The sequence below is a fragment of the Lactuca virosa genome, chromosome 2 (genome assembly GCF_052849685.1).
Source record: "Lactuca virosa cultivar CGN04683 chromosome 2, Lactuca_virosa_CGN04683_v6, whole genome shotgun sequence".
In the NCBI taxonomy this organism is placed as follows: Eukaryota; Viridiplantae; Streptophyta; class Magnoliopsida; order Asterales; family Asteraceae; genus Lactuca; species Lactuca virosa.
In genome coordinates, this window is record NC_136427.1 from 88,211,310 (window position 1) to 88,230,251 (window position 18,942).

Genomic DNA, 18,942 nt, shown 5'->3' on the forward strand with positions numbered 1-18,942 from the left:
AGCTTATGAGAGGTCTACCGAAGGGTAGCCTATGCTTAGCGAGGTGTAGAGTACTTGTGATCTGGGATCCTAGGAGGAGGACTTGGGATGAATACTGATGTGGTGTGAAAGGTAGTATAGGGGCCGTACTACTGGAAACACCGGATCAGTGAGCAGTCCAAGTAAGAATGCTTAGGGTACCAAGGAACAAGTAGGGTTGGGTGATCGAGTGCGAGTATACTCGATCGAGTCTCTGGTATCTTTGTGTTGTGTTTCAGAGACATCATGGTTGGTACAGCACACACACCGGAGAGCAGCGGTGTTAGCGATGATGAGATTCGCCATATGATTCATGACGAGATGACCGCGGCGATCCGGAAGGCTAATCCGGAGGATTTTAAGTAGCGGATTGAGAAGTGATGACATGGTTCGAGTACCATGATAAGTAGCGGATTGAGAAGTGATGTCATGGTTCGAGTACCATGATAAGTAGCGGATTGAGAAGTGACGTCATGGTTCGAGTACCATGAGTTGTAGCAGGTCGAGAGGTGATGTCATGGTTCGAGTGTCATGATGTGAGGTGGAATGAGAAGAGGGAACATGGTTCGAGTACCAGGATTCATAGAAGATTAAGAGGAGATAACATGGTGCAGGTACCATGATTCATAGCAGATCGAGAGGTGGCCACGCGGTTTGAGTACCATGACATGTGGCGGTTAGTATTTCTGGTTTTTACCGGTTATTCCGTGGGGATTGTGTAACACCGGATTCCTGGTACGATTTTATTTAAGTATTTTCTTAAATTCTTGCCATGAACTCGGCGAGTCTGTGTCCCGACTCGCCGAGCAGCAGCGAGGTGGACATGGGATTTAAGCGGGGAACTCGGCGAGTCGACATATGGACTCGGCGAGTCCACATGTCTGGATGAAACTCTATTTTCAGACATTGCACCCTATTTTACCCATTCTAAAACACCTATTTCGTCCCATTTTCCTCCCAGAGAGCAGTAGAGAACAACCCTAGCCCCTTTAGTGTTCTTGAGTGATTTTGATCTTCCAAGAAGGTTTTGGAGCTTAGAAGAAGAAGGAGGAAGTTGGAGTGTTCCAGAAGTGAAGGTAGATCCGAAATCTACTCTGGGGAAGGCATCAAATCAGGTAATAAAGCCCTCACTTTGCTCATTAGCTCTTAGGTTCCTTTTTGTCCCCAATGGTTGATCTTCAAGCCTTAAAACCCCCAGATTTCGTGTGTATGTGTGATAACCAGACCCTAGGAACTGAGACCCATGAGTTGGATCAGTTGCATGTCTCAGATTTGGCCAGATTGGGTGAAGAAGTCGAAGGAAACTCGGCGAGTGCCAAAGTGCACTTGGCGAGTTCCATGAAGATGGCCTTAGACTCGGCGAGTCGTTCTTCAAACTCGGCGAGTCCCTTGAATATAGCCTTGAACTCGGCGAGTTGTTCTTCAAACTCGGCGAGTCATATGAACTGTCACTAGGATAAGAAGGGTTTAAGTGTAGGAGGCCCAACCATTCGTAGTCGCACGTGGAATTAGCAATTTAACGTGTAGCTATAGTCCCAGAATCTCCAAATCTCCAAGGTTGATGTTCTGATGGAAGATTGGAGCGAATTGTGAGATCTGTTCGTCGGACTCGGCGAGTCCAGTCGCGGGTTTGTTAGTCGTCCCCGTTTAGCGAGTCAGGCTGACTCAGTGAGTGGGAACAGGGACCCGATGAGTCAGAGTCGGGCTAGACGTAGAAGGACTCGGCGAGTCGCTATATGGACTCGGCGAGTCCAGTCAATCAGAGAGTTGACTTTGACCAAGAAGTTGACTTTGACTAGTCATTTGACCTAAGGGGTATTTATGAGTACCTAATCCATGATTACAGATTTATAGCCGGAGGGTTACCGGTGCGGCAGCCAGGCGTAGGTTGAGCGGGTTTTCAGCAGCTACCCTCGAGGTGAGTTACCTTCCAGTAGCGGTGGGTCTACGGCCACAATGCCGGCCCACCAGTAGGAGTTGTATGTTGGATGATTGTCTTCGTGATATCATCTAGGTTTTCTACTACCTGATATGTTATGTGCTAGTATGATATGATGTTATATGCTAGTAGCAGTAGGGGAGATAGTCCCCAGGATTTCCGGTCGATAGGGCCGAAGGGGGTAGTCATACCCAGTCATGCTAGATAGAATATGATTATGTGTACATGTTATGTGGTAGTAGTAGAGGGGTGAAATAGTCCCCAGTATCCGGTCGAGAGGACCGAAGGGGAGGTCAGCACCCAGATATGCTAGGCAGTATCCGGTCGACAGGACCGAAGGGGTATGCCAGCACCCAGATATGCTAGGCAGTATGTGATTTATGTTTATATGCTAGGGTTTTATGTGGTAGTGGTAGGGGGTGAAATAGTCCCCAGTATCCGGTCGAGAGGATCGAAGGGGAGGCCAGCACCCAGATATGCTAGGCAGTATTCGGTCGAGAGGACCTAAGGGGAGGCCAACACTCAGATATGCTAGGCAGTATCCGGTCGAGAGGACCGAAGGGGTAGGTCGGGCACCCAGATATGCCTGACATTATATGTATGTTATATGATTGTATGGTATGTGGTATGATGGGGGAACTCACTAAGCTTCGTGCTTACGTTTTATAGTTTTGTTTTCAGGTACCTTTTCAGCTAGGGGAAAGGAGCCGGCACGGTAGCGGCATATCACACACACTCTTGTTTCCGCACTATGGATTTTCTGGGATGTACTATGAATATTTTACTATGATGTTACCGGTTTTCAGACATGAATTAATATTATGAATGTTTTGTAACGATGTTTTTATGTATTAACCTAATTTAAAAATGAAATTTTTAGCTGGTATTTTTGGGATGTTACAAGTTGGTATCAGAGCCCTGGTTTGAGGGATTCAGACACACCTTCGGGGGTGTCTGGACTCAAATCGAGGGATTAAAAGATTTTTATAAAGAAATGATTTTTCTAAAGATTAATTAAAAGAGTTTCGAGAAAGAAAGAACAAGGTGTGTGATGTGCGCGACCGGCCGAGCTCAAGTAAGTTTTCCCCAAAGTACCCATACAAGTTATTGTTATGATTATCAGTTCCAGTTTCAGTAGAACAGCATGCTAGAATAGGACTAAGGATCTAGGAATGATGCCTTATGTGCCTGCTTTATGTGTTCCAGCTTTATGAGAATTGCATGCTAGTACAGATCAGTCAGTATGATAGCCAGAATAGTATATACTTGATTATGTGTACTCAATGCACGAATGTTGCTTGCTATGTGCTTTTAGGAGTTCTAGTTGTCTCTCACTAACTAGTAAACGAATATGTTACGTTACATATTGCAAGGACTAAATAATTTCAGAAGGTTGGGTCTAGCCCTGCTTCGCAGCTCTTGTCTGAGTCCAACCGTTGTAGGGTAGGACCTCTCATTCGAAGAATTATCTAGTGTGAGTAATATGTAATATTATTCGCGAGCTAGTTTGGGAAAGAAAGCAGGGACTTCTTGTGCAGCTGATGGCAGAGAGTGGGATGGCGATTACTTAGGGCAAGCCTAGGGCGTGAGTAGCACGAGAACCGCAGTATTAGTAGAAAGGACTTGGTTGAGTTGAGGCAATTCTTGAGGAAAGTACGGATAGACGTGGAAGGTAGTATGGGCCCGTACTACTGAGTTTCAGGGCATTTGGAGTTGCTCGATCTCTGTCGGGAGATCATCGAGCATTGTGTAGCACCTTCCAAGAGTAGGTGCGATGATTACTGGTGGAAACAGTCGGCGTGATAGATTGCTGGTGCGCCGATTGGGGATGGTTCGAACCCTAAGTGGGGGAGAACCGGGTATTTTATTGAGGGGATCAGAGTTTCGATCGAGAATGGTTAGAGATCTGGATATAGAGACCGGCGGTGCGAATTCATTGAGCCCAAGGTTGTTGGTGATTGAGACGAGGTGCAGAGCGAGTTAATGCATGTGTTATGTTTGAAAAGGATGAGTGCCTCCACGGCAAGTGGCCGTTGATCGGAGACCTTGGGGTGAACGGGAATTCTTCAAGGTCATAATGGTGAATTCGAGATGGTTGGCTCGTAGGGTGAGTTCGGCGGATTAGAAATTCTGGTTCAATGATGGGGCTGTTATTCAGCTTGAAAAGGGCAGAAGTTGGTTAGACAACCAATTTCAGGTTGTGGAACAGGAAGATCAGTGGATGAGATGAGACGTCGTGAGGTCCTATGAGGTGTATCGAGGTATCCGAATTTAATGCATTGGATTTCAGATAATTTTGAGTCTTGAGTGGAGACGGCAAGTGGTGGGTCAAGCATCGATGATTCCAGTGGGAGCCCTTTCGGTTAATGACAGCAAGTGAGATTGTCCAAGAATATGTATCGTAGCAGGGAAAGGTGTTTTGTTATGATGATTGCCGCCATATATAGTGATGCATAATTTGGGTAAGTGCATGCACCTATCTAGGATTGATCCGCGGACTGTGAATTAGTCAGAGGTTGTTGTGATGCTACGGGAAGCCGTAGTACTCACTAGTCAGAGGTTGTTGTGATGCTACGGGAAGCCGTAGTACTCACTAGTCAGAGGTTGTTGTGAATCTACGAGAAGCCGTAGTACTCACCAGTCAGTGAGAGGTTGTGGTGATGCTACAGGAAGCCGTAGTACTCACTAGTCAGAGGTTGTTGTGATGCTACGGGAAGCCGTAGTACTCATCAGTCAGTGAGAGGTTGTGGTGATACCGCGGGAAGCCGTAGTATTCACCAGTCAGTGAGAGGTTGATGTGATGCTACGGGAAGACGTAGTACACACTAGTCAGCGAGAAGTTGTCATGATAAGGTACTCTTTGATCAGAGCATGGCACAGAAGAGTTCTAGGCATGGGGTGGCCCTAATTTATGAGTTTTTGGGAACCTGATGGTCGGACCAGGGGCGAGACCGGGGTCTCCTCAATGATAGGGAGTCATTATGTTCTGAGTAAGGTGTGGTCATCACAATCCGAAATAATGGGATAAGTGAAGTACGCATGGGTTGCGGGAAATGAGTTCTGAGTTGAGTGCTTCGTTGGGATGAGTGGTTCCAAATCTAGGTTGGACCAAACTCTCGAGTTTGAGTTTGGCTCTGGTGGTGCGTTGGAAAGGCGAGATGAGATTCTGGATTCTGAGGTGGGTTCCATGTTGAAGAGTATTGTTTGTCATCTGATGTCTTAGACCTGTGTGGGTCAGCACTCGGGTACGGGAGGTACCGCAAGTTGCATGGAACGATGAGTAACAGATGACAGAGGTCGGGATCGAGTCGATCTCCAGTTGGGAAGGTAGCATTCGCTTAGGGTTAAGCAAACTTCGCTGCTTGTGTGTCACTTTGGGCCAATGTAGTTATAGTAAGAAGGAAACCATGGAGACGGTTGGGATAATGCAACGGATGACCCTGGAGGTCCAACTGCTGGGTCGAGATCAGACCTGGTACTCAGTGTTAAAAAGGGATACGAGGGATGCATCTGAGGCTTGATTTTAGATGACTGAAGATTTCAGAGCGAGCATGATTCTCTTGTGTCAGAGAACAGGATGTTGAAAGTTTATTGTTCGGATGGATTCTGATAGTAGTTCAGTGGGTGAGCCCTGGTGGGAGGTAAACCCTTTCGTTCCTTGGGGCGTGATTCGGACTGTTTTGGTACGTTGGTATGAGTGATCGGTAGCCGATTGTCGTATTTTGTCTTGTGAGAATCAGAGGAGCAGTGGGTTATCAGGGTTTGATGTTCGAAGGGCGAATATCATGGTGATAGCGTGAGTGGGCGGTCTGGCGGCGAGCCAGGACACTAGAGTTTCCCGATTCTGGGAAGGTCAGAAAGGGGTATTTTAGCGACAGAGGGGCCGGTTTTGTTCCAAATTTGGAGTTCCTGGTCTGATCCAGGTATTCATGGAGGAAGATATCGCTTTGGCGTGAGAACCTTTCAGTGGTGCTTTTTGAGTGTTTGGTTTCTATCTATGTGGTTGAGGAGCGATTTCGAGGACGAAATCTATTTCAAGTGGGGGAGAATTATAACATCCGGATTTCCAGGCATGACAATTTAAATATTTCTTTTGAGTTATGAGGAGGGACTCGACGAGTTGACGCCTAGACTCGTCGAGTAGGATCGCGATTTGCTGACTGGATTAATGAAGGGACTCGACGAGTCGATGGGTGGACTCAACGAGTCCGCGCTGTGGACAAAAACCCTAAATCTTTGGGCCTGTGCCCTATTTAAGGGTCCTTATAGCCCTCAATTGCGGCTACCAGTCCAGAGAGAGAAACCCTAGAGAGCTTGAACGAGTGGTATAAGAGAGAGAGCCGTTTTGATCCTTATTAGTGTGTTTTTGCAAAGAAGAAGGTGTTTCCAGCAAGAGGAGGTCAAGGGGATTGCTATTCTGTGGGTTCCCAGCTTGGATCTGCAACTTTGAGGTAGTAAATCGATCCCTTCTTCTGTTTAGTATGAGATCCTTGAATTTAGGGTTTTCTATACCCTTTTATTGGCTTGAAATGATGAGTATATTGTCCCTTTGAGTGTTAGACTCTGGATCTGGACCTTTAGAGGTCCAAAGAGCCTTACCCAACCTGCTTTATGTTGTTCCATGGAAGAAATGATCTTAGGTTGCCTTTTTAGAGATGATTTCACCAAAGAGAGCCCTATGTGTGTTGCATGAGTGTAAAGGTCGGACCTTTACGTGATTATTGTAAATGGGGAGGGCAGATCTATAGGTTAGAGAAGCGGATCTGACCTCAGAAGGTCATTTGAGTGTTGCCATGGACGCTACTCGCCGAGTTCATAAGTGGACTCGACGAGTCGAGTCGGGGTTGCCCTGTGATTCGTGACAGGTGTAACCCGTCGAGTGAAGGGACGACTCGACGTGCCAAGTGAGGCTAGAAGGATTCAGAGGACCCGCGTAGACTCGCCGAGTCGCCCTTGTGTACTCGACGAGTCGGGTCAAAGTTTGACCGTTGACTTCAGTTAACCTTAAGGTTTTGGTCAAGCTGATTGAGGAGAGTTCAGGGAGGGGTAGAATGGCCTTATACCCAATCTTTTGAGATGAGGCTATGAGAGGATATTGATCGGGAATGGTCTTTTATGCTACGAGATGTATGTGCTATGAGAGTTTATCCGACTTCGTACAAGGTGAGTCTTCTCACTATATTGTACCTTGAGTGGTACCTACGTGTGACCGGAAGGTCTTATATGCTACGAGATGTATGTGTTGTATGCTGTTATATGATATGGATGTGTTATGTATGTTATGAATGCTAAGGACCGGAAGGTCATTATGATATGGACCAGAAGGTCAAGATGATATGGACCGGAAGGTCAAGATGATATGGACCGGAACGTCATTACGGGTAGGACCGGAAGGTCTACCAGGGTTGTGGGACGGAAGTCCTCTGAGACCCAGTGAACGGAAGGTCTTATAGCCTTGAGTGGCGTATGTGCGTATGTGGTATTTTGGGGAACTCACTAAGCATTTATGCTTATAGTTTTTGTGTTATGTGTTTCAGGTACTAGCGAGGATCGCGGGAAGGCGCCGACATGATCCGTACACACTCATGAAGTTTATGTCTTGAGACTCTGGGATATGTTTTGTCATGATAACATTGGATACACTATGTTTTGATAGTACCTTATGAATAAAAGTATGTTTTAAAAATGAAAAATTGTTTTGGAAATTTACGTCGTTACATTTATGTGGTTTTCCAGCTCCAAGGTATCATATCTACATTTTGAAGCCTTAGTTTCGATATAAGGACTGAATGTGTTAAGCTGGGGAAAACTCGTTGAGTTGGCTAGGGTTTTCTCGACCTTCTGAGTACTACAGAAACTCGACGAGTTCATGGGTGCACTCGAAGAGTTGGGTCAACATGGACTGTTGACCTTGACCGTTGACTCTGACTTTGACCATGGTTGACCAAGTGTGACTTTTGAGGGTAATTTGGGTATTTTGGAATCTTGATGGAATTGGTCACATGGTGGTTGTAGGCATTCGAGTCGAGAGCTGAGATTCGAAGTCAAACCTTATCAGTTCTGCACTACTTGTGAGGTGAGTTTTCCTCACTGTACTTTCAGGTCGAAGGCACCAAGGCCAACCTATTGGTTTGATAACCAGATATTTGTTGATATGCTGAGTATGGAATAGATATGCATGCTAGATTTGATATAATAGTCTGGTAGATCTGTAGGACTACCTGTGATACTGTCTGTTTATCTGTATATGATATTATCTGTTATATGTCAACATATTGTATGGGTTGGGTTGAGGTTGTATTGCTCCGTGTTGTAGCCAACAAACTCTGGAGTATGCCAGATATGAGCTGAGGGCCAGGGAAGGCATGCCAGACTCATACTGAGGACTCATGAGCATTCTAGATACGAGCTGATGGTCGGGAAGGGCATGCCAGACTCGTACTGAGGGCTTAGCGGTTTTCAGTCCAAGGATTGATCAAGCCGGGGAGCAAGCCAGACATAAGCTGTGGGCCGAGGGCAAGCCAGACTTATGTTGTGGGCTCATGGGTAATTGTTAAATGTGAATCGAGCATTTAGAGCATTTGGATCATGTTCATGAAGCATTTGGAGCACTTGGACCTAAATGGAGAACTTGGGGTTCATGGAGCATGTGACAAAGAAACAGATCTTCTAAGAGAGGAATGGATCATCAGACAAAGGAATAGATCAAGTGCCAAAGGAACGGATCGTGTGCAAGGGGGTTTGGATCACCTGGAAGGAGTTTGGAGAACTTGGAAGGGATATGGAGCAACAAGGGGTCCTTGTTGCGCTACATGATGAAGAGATGGGTCAAGAGGGATGATCTTGATCCATCTTGTTCTCCTCTTGTGCCATCTTGTTGTCTTGTCGATCCATGTATGGCCTTGTTGAGCCATGCATGTGCCTGTTGCTCGTGGTGATGATGTTTCTCCAAGATTGATGTTGTGCATCATACTTGATTCTCTTGCGCCATTTAGATCCCTGTTGCGCCAACTAGGGTTGCTGTTGCGCCATGAAGAAGCTATTGCGCCATCATGGACCATCTTGGTACATGATGCGCCATATTGATTCCTTTGCTGTGCCATGTTGATCCAAGTATGCTTAAAAGATGATAATGCTCAAGAATGTTCTAGAAGATGTTGCATGGCAGATTGTGATTCGTTGACACCCTTCATGGGCCTATGGGCCAATGGGCTTGGCCCATTAGGGTTTTAGGTCTGATTCCTCAAGTATAAATAGGGATGCATGGTAGGTCATTTTGTATCTTGAATTCTAGAGTGATAGGCGAATCTCTGTGTAATTATACTTGTAACCTCCATATAAGAGCTCTGAAATAAAGAATACTCCCCTCCTGCCTGTGGACGTAGGTCATCTTGACCGAACCACATAAATACTGTGCCTTGTGTGCTTTTGGTCTTGCTAGTTATCCGCTTTACTTCCTAACAAGTGGTATCAAAACTGCGGTTCGTATTCCCGTGATTGAAGATGTCTACTCACAAGTTCAATTTGGAGAAGTTCAATGGCTCAAATGACTTCACTTTGTGGAAGGTGAAGACGAGGGCTCTTCTGGTTCAACAAGGATGTGCGGCGGCACTGGAAGGAGAGGAAAAACTGCCAACGGACATAGCGGCTGATAAGAAGATGGATATTCTGACGAAGGCATATAGTGCCATTCTATTGAGCTTGACAGATGAAGTACTGAGGGAGGTTTTGGATCAAACAACTGCTTCTGGGCTCTGGGATAAACTTTGTGACAAGTACCAGAACAACTCACTGACGAACAGGTTGTAGCAGAAGCAAAGGTTGTACACTCTCAGAATGTCAGAAAGTACCCAAGTGAAAGATCATCTGGATAACTTCAATCGTATCATCTTGGATCTACAAGTTGTTAATGTGAAGATTGAAGATGAAGATCAGGCGCTCATTCTCTTATGTTCGCTTCCTAACTCATATGATAATTTCATTGATACCATGCTTTATGGTAGGACAACGATCACTATGAATGATGTGAAGGACTCTCTGATGTCCAAGGAACTGAAAAGAAAAGTTTCAGGTGGAGAGGAGGTGTCCAGTTCCAGTTTGTTTGCAGGGAGAGGGAGGACAGAAGAGAGGAAATGGGGAAACAGAGGGAGATCATGTTCAAAATCAAAGTCTAAAGGTTCATCAAACATGAAATGCTATAAATATAAGCAGAAGGGGCACTTCAAGCGAAATTGTCCATAGCTGAGGAATGAGAAGTCCAAGAGTGAATCAAGCAGCAATAACACTGCTGCTGTGGTTCAGGAAAGTTCTGATGAAGGGGACGATGGTGATGTACTGACTGTGTGTACATCAAGTTTTGCTGATGCTTGGGTCTTAGATTCTGGAGCATCCTGTCACATGACGTATAATCGTGACTGGTTCGACTCCTTCAAAGAGTGGGATGGCACAGTCAAGATGGGTGATGATTGGGTGAGCAGTATCAAAGGTAGTGGTACAGTGCAGATCAAGATGCATGATGGCATGGTCAGGAAGTTAGATTGTTGGTACGTTCCAGAACTTCAGAAGAATCTAATTTCTCTTGGCACATTGGCTAAGAATGGGATGAGGTACGCTGGTGAAGGCGGCTGGCTCAAAGTAACCAAAGGCTCTTTGGTTATAATGAAAGGGAAGATGTATCGTGGAGGGATCTATATCCTAGAAGGAAGTACGGTTATGGGAACGATGGCTATCTCCCAATCCTTGAATGAAGGTGATGACAAGACAGAGTTGTGGCATCGTAGGTTGGGGCACATGATCAGAAGGGCATGTCAGTTTTAAGTAAACAAGGACTGCTTGGTGGAGAGGCTACTGGAAAGATAAAGTTTTGTGAAGCTTGCATCAAGGGAAAAGCATCGCAAATTGAAGTTCCGTACCGGTCAAAACACAAGCAAAGAAATCCAAGAGCATGTTCACTCAGATCTGTGGGGTCCTGCACTAGTGAAGTCTTAAGGAGGATGCTCATACTTCGTGACGTTCATTGATGGCTATTCAAGGAAGGTTTGGTTGTACTTTCTGAAGACGAAGGATGAGGTGTTTGGGAAATTCAAGGAGTGGAAGACCATGGTTGAGAAAAGGACTAGAAAACAGGTCAAGACTCTGAGGACTGACAATGAGTTGGAGTTCTGCAATGCTCTATTTGATAATTTCTGCAAGGTAGAAAGTATAGTGAGGTACCGCGTTGTACGACACACACCACAACAAAATGGAGTGACAGAACGTATGAACCAAACACTCATGCAGCGTGCAAGGTGCATGCGAATATTTGATAACTTATCCAAGAAATTTTGGGCAGAAACAGTTAACACTGCATGCTATCTGGTGAACAGATCACCATCAACTGCAATAGACTTGAAGACTCCTCAAGAGGTATGGTCCGGGAAAACCTCTGACTATTCTGGTTTACGTATATTTGGATGCCCCGCATATTCTCATGTGAATGATAGTAAACTTGAGTCAAGGGCAATGAAGTGCATATTTCTAGGATATGCGATAGGAGTAAAAGGTTATCGACTGTGGTGTACAAAAGAAGGAAGAACTCCTAAATTTATCATGAGCAGATATGTGACCTTTGATGAATCTGCCATGGATAACCAGGGAGGAGGTGAAACAAGTCAAGTAGGGAACAAAGATCCGCACTACTAGAATATAGGCCTTTAATGACATGCAAACCATGACACACGGAGATTTAGGATACACAAAAGTGTGTGCCCTAAAAATAATGTCATCTCTGCAAAAATGTGAAGGATTTAGGATACACATTTTTGCGTGACCTAAAATTAGTGTCAGAAAAATAAAAATAAAAACATGAAGGACACCCATTAAAAACATGTCGTGCAGGATGTCGCTTTATAATTCTTAAAATGAACGCGCGCTGATTATTTACTTATAACAAAATCGCAGGGGATCTAGGGTTCTTTTTAAAAGGATGCTCTCTAAGGTTCGCTGCATCTGCCTCACTTCCGCTCATCTCTGCTCACCTCTTCCCACCGAAGACCTCCGCTCACCTCTTCCCACCGAAGACCTCCGCTCACCTCTTCCTGCCGACAACCTCGAGCTCACCTCACCTCACCGAGACTGTGACGACTGCTCAAGTTTACAAGCCTTCGTTTAAGATCCAACCATTTACGGATCCTCGTGCTCACAAGACTACAAATTAGGGCTCGTTACATTGTGCATATGTTGGACCTACAAGTAGATTAAGGGTTTTACAACTTCTCCCTATCGCCATCTATGAACTAATGAAGCCCTAGATAGGTACGATGTAACCTCTTGGTCCTTGCATTGCAATTGCATATTTATCGGTTCTAAAGGACTGTGAAATTCATTGTTTTCTTGAAGGATTGGAAGTCAAACGGCTTGGTGGTCTCCATGTCATTGGAACATCTTTACATGAGTCCCGAAGAATTGATATGATAATCAGGTAAGTGTAACTTAGTGTCAATATTGTGTTTTAAGGTTTTACATAAGTTTAACATATACTTTTGGATTTGTTACTCACATTTTAATTTATTTCTTGCTTTACAAAGCTTCGTGGCAGAGCAGGAAGGCAAGGAGATCCTGGATCAACACGGTTCATGGGTCAGGTAAATTCTATTAAATGATTTTTATAAACTTTAAAGTCAAACTTTTCATTTGAACAAAATTCTTCATGTTAAATTACGTAATAGTCCCTGGAGTAGTTGATATGAAGCTCTACACAGTTTTTTTTTTTTTTTTTTTTTTTTTTTTTTTTTGTTAGAGTGATCCTATTAAGTTAGTCATAAGCACATGGTTTGCGAAAAAGGGAAATCTATTCTAGTCATTCTCTCTAACAAAGCAACCTTAAAGTTGATGTAGGTAAGATTTTGACCTATCTATGTTAGAATTTGCAGGATGAAACGTTTCAGAAGTTCAATTTTGACCTATCTATGTTACAGTTTACAGTTTTTGTAGCAGTCTTGCTTGTGGTATCTGAACTGCTACTCGGGCTTACCTTCTCAGCTACATGCCCTGCATTTTTGTGGTCAAAAAGTTGATCCATCTTCTTAACCAGTACCATGTAAGTACAATTGAACTACGGTTCGGGTGCAAAATACTATAAAAACTTTTTTGTGGGTGAAGACTCAATTGAAGGTTTGAAAGCTTTATTCATATTTATTTTCTTAATTTACAGATGGCGGTGGAAATATGCTCATACCTTACCTTTGATTAAGTTAATCATGGGATGGAATGTAAAATTGCATAATACTACATTTTTATCCGCGTAATTTTTAATGACAATAAAAGTAATAAAAATATCATAGTTATGATCATTTACTTGGATTTTAAACAACTTTTACGTTTAGTTCTATTTTATAAAAAATAAATTCGTTAAATATAACTAAAATAATATATGGAATAGCATTCAAGTTATATGCTTGATTGGTGAGTGATTCATGGTATCTACAAGAGCCACTATACATAAAATGGAAAAAATGGGATTGTCTCAGTGGCTGCAGATACCAATGTATGCTTGTTAGGGAAGAAGAAAGAGAGACATATGGCGATACAACTGTCAAATATCATGGAAAATGGCCACTCAGACGTGCCTTTAAGATTGAGGTGCCTCAAATTCTTCTACTTTACATCAACTCTTTGATAAATATTCATTCTTGATTCTTCAATCTTGATTTCAGGAACCTATGTGTGTGGTACTTTCTGCTTTTAATCTTGCTGTTCAATTTCATGGATGGGTATCCTTCTTCATTCTTGTGAATTACAAGCTCCCTTTAAGGCTAAATAGACAAACTTTCTATGAATACACTGAATTATGGCATATCTATGGGACATTATCAATGAACTTCTTATTTTGAAGTGCTATTTATCACAGTAGGTAAGTAATATCCTTTCAAACATTAACTTTCCTCCTCACTTTCATCCCTATCACATCTTTAAAGATTACCCTTTTGCACATTTTTCTCATACAACTGTTTGAATCTGAGTAATGACCATTTTACCCTTCTATTTAGAAATGATAAAACACCATCTTTCCCACTTAACATATTACGCCGCATCTGTTAGTATTAAAAAGAAAAACTATTGTTTATTTTCTGGACTGTCTGAATATGAGTAAATGACCATTTTACCCTTCTATTTACAAATGAGATTAATATGCCTCTGTTATCATTAACTTAAAAAGAAACACTCCTTTATATTAGTCCAGATTAACTCAAAAAGAAACAATGTAAGTTTTCTTGTTGAAATGATAAATGACCATTTTATCCTTCAGGGATGTGGAAATGACAGAGAAGCTAGATTACTCATCTGCAGCAACAGTTATTGGATTTTCTCTCATAGTATCAATACTAAGAGCTTTCAGTATAAAAACTGAAGCTACACGTGTCATGGTTGTAGCTCCTTTAATCGCCTTTGTAACCACCCACATTCTTTATTTAATCTACTACCAATTTGACTATGGTAATCGTTCATTTCCCCTCAAAATATAAAAAGGAAAACACCTTTTTAACCTTTTTAACTTTTTAAACCTTTTATATACAGATTTAAATATGAAGGTTTGTGCTATAATGGGAGTAGCACAGGTACTGATTTGGGGGGTATGGGCTGGAATTGCGAATCATCCATCTAAATGGAAGATTTGGGTTGTGACAATTGGTGAAGGATTAAATTATTTTATTTCAAATTTATGATTTTCCACCCTACAAGGGCTTTTTGGATGCCCATGCTATTTCACATGCCATTGTGATTCCTGTTTCGTATATCTGGTGGAGCTTTATTCATGATGACAGTGAATATAGAACCACAACACTCATGAAAAAAGCCAAGTGATATATCCAGAAGGGGTAAATTCGTAAATTTACACTCCACTTGTAACCTCGTGTCTTTTTTCTTGTTCATTAAGGATTTAAGGTAGTCACGCTTATTCAATTTTTGCTTGCATGTTTGCAAGTTTTCTTTTCTTTTTGTATTAAAAGTTGTGTCGCCTTTTTTATTTTTTATTTTTTTTCCAAGTCGTTGGTTTTTACGGATTTAGATGTTGGTGTCTATACCGCTTACATGCGGAGCTTCCTTTTGGCTTTTGTGTTATGGAGCTTTTGTTGTGTTATTTCAGTTTTATCAAGAGGTGGTACTCAGGGACGACTATTAACTCGGCGGAGCTGTTGTGGTGGGATCTGATAGGCACACCAGGTAAAACACCACCTTTTCCTTTATCCACCAGTTCAGTTAGAGGGATGAAGCTTCAAGCTTTCTTTGACATGGCTAATGAGCAAGGTAAGAATAATTATTTTAGCACCTTAATTTTGGTTTTATAATTAAACATTAATTTCGATTAAAATTCTGTTTTATATCTGTTAGAAAACCATGCAGAAATGTTAGAAGGTTATAAAGCTATCAACATTCCATCAGAAGATGAGAAGAATAATCAAAGCTCATTGAATGCTCGATTAGAGGCTATTGCTGTTAGTCCTTCAAATCATGAGACTTTTTTTGCGGACAAAAATGCCCCTGTGTGCCTCCAAGTTGACTTTTGGGCACTGAGTAATTCTTCTTGATTCTTATAAAAAACATACAAATTTACATTGCAATGTAGTGGCTTCAACAGGCTTTCAACTTCCCCTATTGTATTGGATTCGTCACCAACAATCAGTTTCCCTCCTTGCCTTATAATTCTATCAACTTCTACAATAACATGTGCGATTTTACACTTGCAAGCAGGTTATAAAAGTTATATAACATTATAATCAATGATCTTAATACAAACTCATGTAGTTTTTGTGTGCACTGGAATTATCTCTTTTTTAGCATGGAGAAAAGATGGTCTGATGGAGGAGATTGTATGTCTCAGGGTACCCTTCAAAACTTAATACAAACTCATGACAGTAGAAATTGTAGCCTCTGACAAGCGTAAACTCAGTTTGTGCTTCATGTTCATCTTTAGGGGCGAACGACAATGCAAGGGCGTTATCATCAAAAAGGTACCCTTCAAAACTTGTTACACCACACTCTACACCTAAAATTACTTTACTTAGGCTCAGGCATTTGCTAGCATATTATAAAAGTGCAAATGTGATTATGCAAGAAATAGCATTATAGTTTCCATTTATATCCTTATAGCATTCTGCTTTGTATTTTCAAAATATGTTTAGGGCATTTTACTTTAAATTTTTTACACATTATAGCTATGAGTAACCTCTTGAATTATAAGGCCATGACGCGATTTCATACCATGTCATTGTCCACAGTCTACACACACTAAAGAATCTCGGATTTAAACTCAGATTAAACATATTTTAAGGTATGCTAAATTAGCTATAGAGAAAGGGCTTGCACAGGTTCGTGATGGATCTTATATAAAACAACTTTATATGAACTATTTTGCAAAGTTGAAGCTTTATATAAAACAAATTTAGTTGAAGCTTTACATAAGGTGATTATTTTTTTATAATATAAATAAATTAATTCCATTTTTACCCTTTTAAGTACTTTATATGAACTATTTTACAAACTTTACTTGATCTTTTTCAGGAGCATTACAACCCAAGATAATTAATTGTGGTGCGACTCTAACTGCATTTGGGATGCTACTGAGGTTTGTAGTAGAAACGATGGTTGTTAGTTCTCTTATCATGGCTTTGCGAGGTGACATCCTTTGTATTCCAGTTATTTAGGTAAACATATCTTGATGATTTATACATATACACTCTAGTAATGTAACTATTGAATCATTTTCATATAAATTCATTCAAACTATCACAAACATAATTGATCATGTCATGAAACCCAGATTTGCTTGAAATATTACTGGTGGCTAATTCTTTGCAATGAAGGAGATAATTGATGAAGGAATTGAAGTGTTGGTCCATGACAATGTAAGTATAGCATCCTACTCACTGTTATACTGTAGGTTATATGCAAGAAATAGCAATGTACTTTCATTTATTTGAAAGTACAATGCTCTAATAAGAAAGGAGAATTTACATTTTATGTTTATTTAATGAATATAGCATACTACTCACTGTTAAAGAAATGATCATTTTTTTATACCTGAAACATTATATGCAATTTTTTTCTCAGGTTGGGGTGACAAAGTTCGATACACAGGTGATGATATTGATGAAATCCGTGAAGAATGATCGATTTTGTTACAGGCTTCATTTACCGTTGATATTTTGTATCCACAAACAATATAATAGTGAAATGTTAGGTAGCATCTATATTTTGACATGTGGTGTACAATGTAATGTTACGACACGCAAATGCGTGTCGTCTTCCTTTATGACAGAGCCTTCCTTGATACGTATTGCGTGTCGTAAAGGAGCGTCGTAAATGCATGTCGTAATTACGCGTTGTAAATGCGTGTCGTAAATAGACGACTCGCAAAAGCGTGTCGTCTTTCATTATGACAGGGCCTTCCTTGACATACATTTGCATGTCGTCTGAGCGTTTTACAACACGCATTGCGTGTTGTAAAAGGTTGTTTTTGTAGTAGTGCAGGGTGCTAGCTAGAAGGTGGAGTTTGCATCTCAAACTCCAGACAGAGTTATGATAAGTGACAAAGAGCAAGGCGGCAGTGAACAGCCTAGACAAGATGAAACCCAAGAGCAACACATGGGATCTTCGTCCAGTGGTGTTGATGCCGGGAAAGATGATGGGTCTGAATCTATAGCAAGGATAAGATCGAAGAGGGTTATTCGACAACCTGATAGATATATGGGATGTGTAAATTCAGGTGAACTTGACTCCATTGCTTTTGCTTTAGCAACTGGAGAAGACATTAACACCGAGGAGCCTCAATCGTATAAAGAGGCTGTGGCGAGTAAAGAAGCAAAGGACTGGTTAATGGCCATGAATGAAGAAATGCAATCTTTAGAAAAGAATGAAACATCAGATCTTGCTCCGTTACCAAAGGGAGCAAAGCCAGTGGGATGCAAGTGGATCTTTAAGAAGAAGGAAGGGATACCAGGAGTGAACCTGCTAGGTTCAAGGCAAGGTTGGTGGAAAAAGGGTTCTCTCAGAAAGAAGGAATTGATTATCATGAGGTGTTCTCACCAGTCGTGAAGCACAAGACAATTCAAGTTCTTTTGGACGATGGTGAGTGCATTTGATCTGGAGCTTGAATAGCTTGATGTGAAAACTGCATTTCTTCATGGAAATTTAGAAGAGAATATTTATATGTCCCAGCCAGAAGGGTTCCTTGATGCTAAGAAGGACCATGTATGTTTACTGAAGAAATCCATATACGGTTTGAAGCAGTCTCCACGACAATGGTACAAGAGATTTGATTCATTCATGATCTCGAATGGCTACACTCGGAACCAGTTTGACAATTGTGTTTACTCAAAGAAATTGTCACCAGATTCCTACATATACCTGTTGCTATATGTCGGTGATATGCTCATCGCAGCCAAAGAAATGGCTAGAATAAATGACTTGAAGGCGACCAGGAGAATGAATTTGAGATGAAGGATTTGGGAGTAGCAAAGAAGATACTGGGATGGAGATACAAAGGGATAGAAAAGCAGGGAGGTTGTGTATTTCTCAACAGAAGTACATTGAGAAAGTTCTGCAATCCTTCAATCGTGATCAGTCCAAGCCAATTGGAACTCCTTTGGTGGCTCACATTAAACTTGGTCCAAGCACTATACCCACTACTAATGAAGAAATGAAGTACATGAGCAGGGTTCCATACTCTAGCGCTGTTGGAAGTCTCATGTATGCTATGGTTTGTACCGGTCCTGATTTGGCTCATGAAGTTAGTGTGGTTAGCAGGTTTATGAGTAATCCAGGGAATACTCATTGGGAAGCTGTAAAGTGGATCTTGTGATACTTGAAGAGAACGACGGATGTTTTCCTGGTGTATGGAGAAAATACGAAGAGTGACATGGTGGGATATGCTGACTCTAATTATGGTGGTGACTTGTTGAAGCGTAGTTCGCGGACGTGCTACATATTCACTTTATTCGGATGTG

At 41.9% G+C, this 18,942-nt stretch overlaps 1 long non-coding RNA gene and 1 pseudogene across 1 annotated transcript; both read left to right on the plus strand.

The window, feature by feature from the left end:
• The first annotated feature begins 11,056 nt into the window (after positions 1–11,056).
• LOC145157595 (uncharacterized) lies at positions 11,057–14,848 on the plus strand (annotated as a pseudogene).
• A 401-nt stretch (positions 14,849–15,249) lies between these two features.
• Positions 15,250–16,844, plus strand: LOC145156436 (uncharacterized). The gene is made up of 3 exons (XR_013736703.1): positions 15,250–15,948; positions 16,499–16,641; positions 16,758–16,844. It is a non-coding gene; the product is annotated as an uncharacterized LOC145156436 (long non-coding RNA).
• Positions 16,845–18,942: the final 2,098 nt, after the last annotated feature.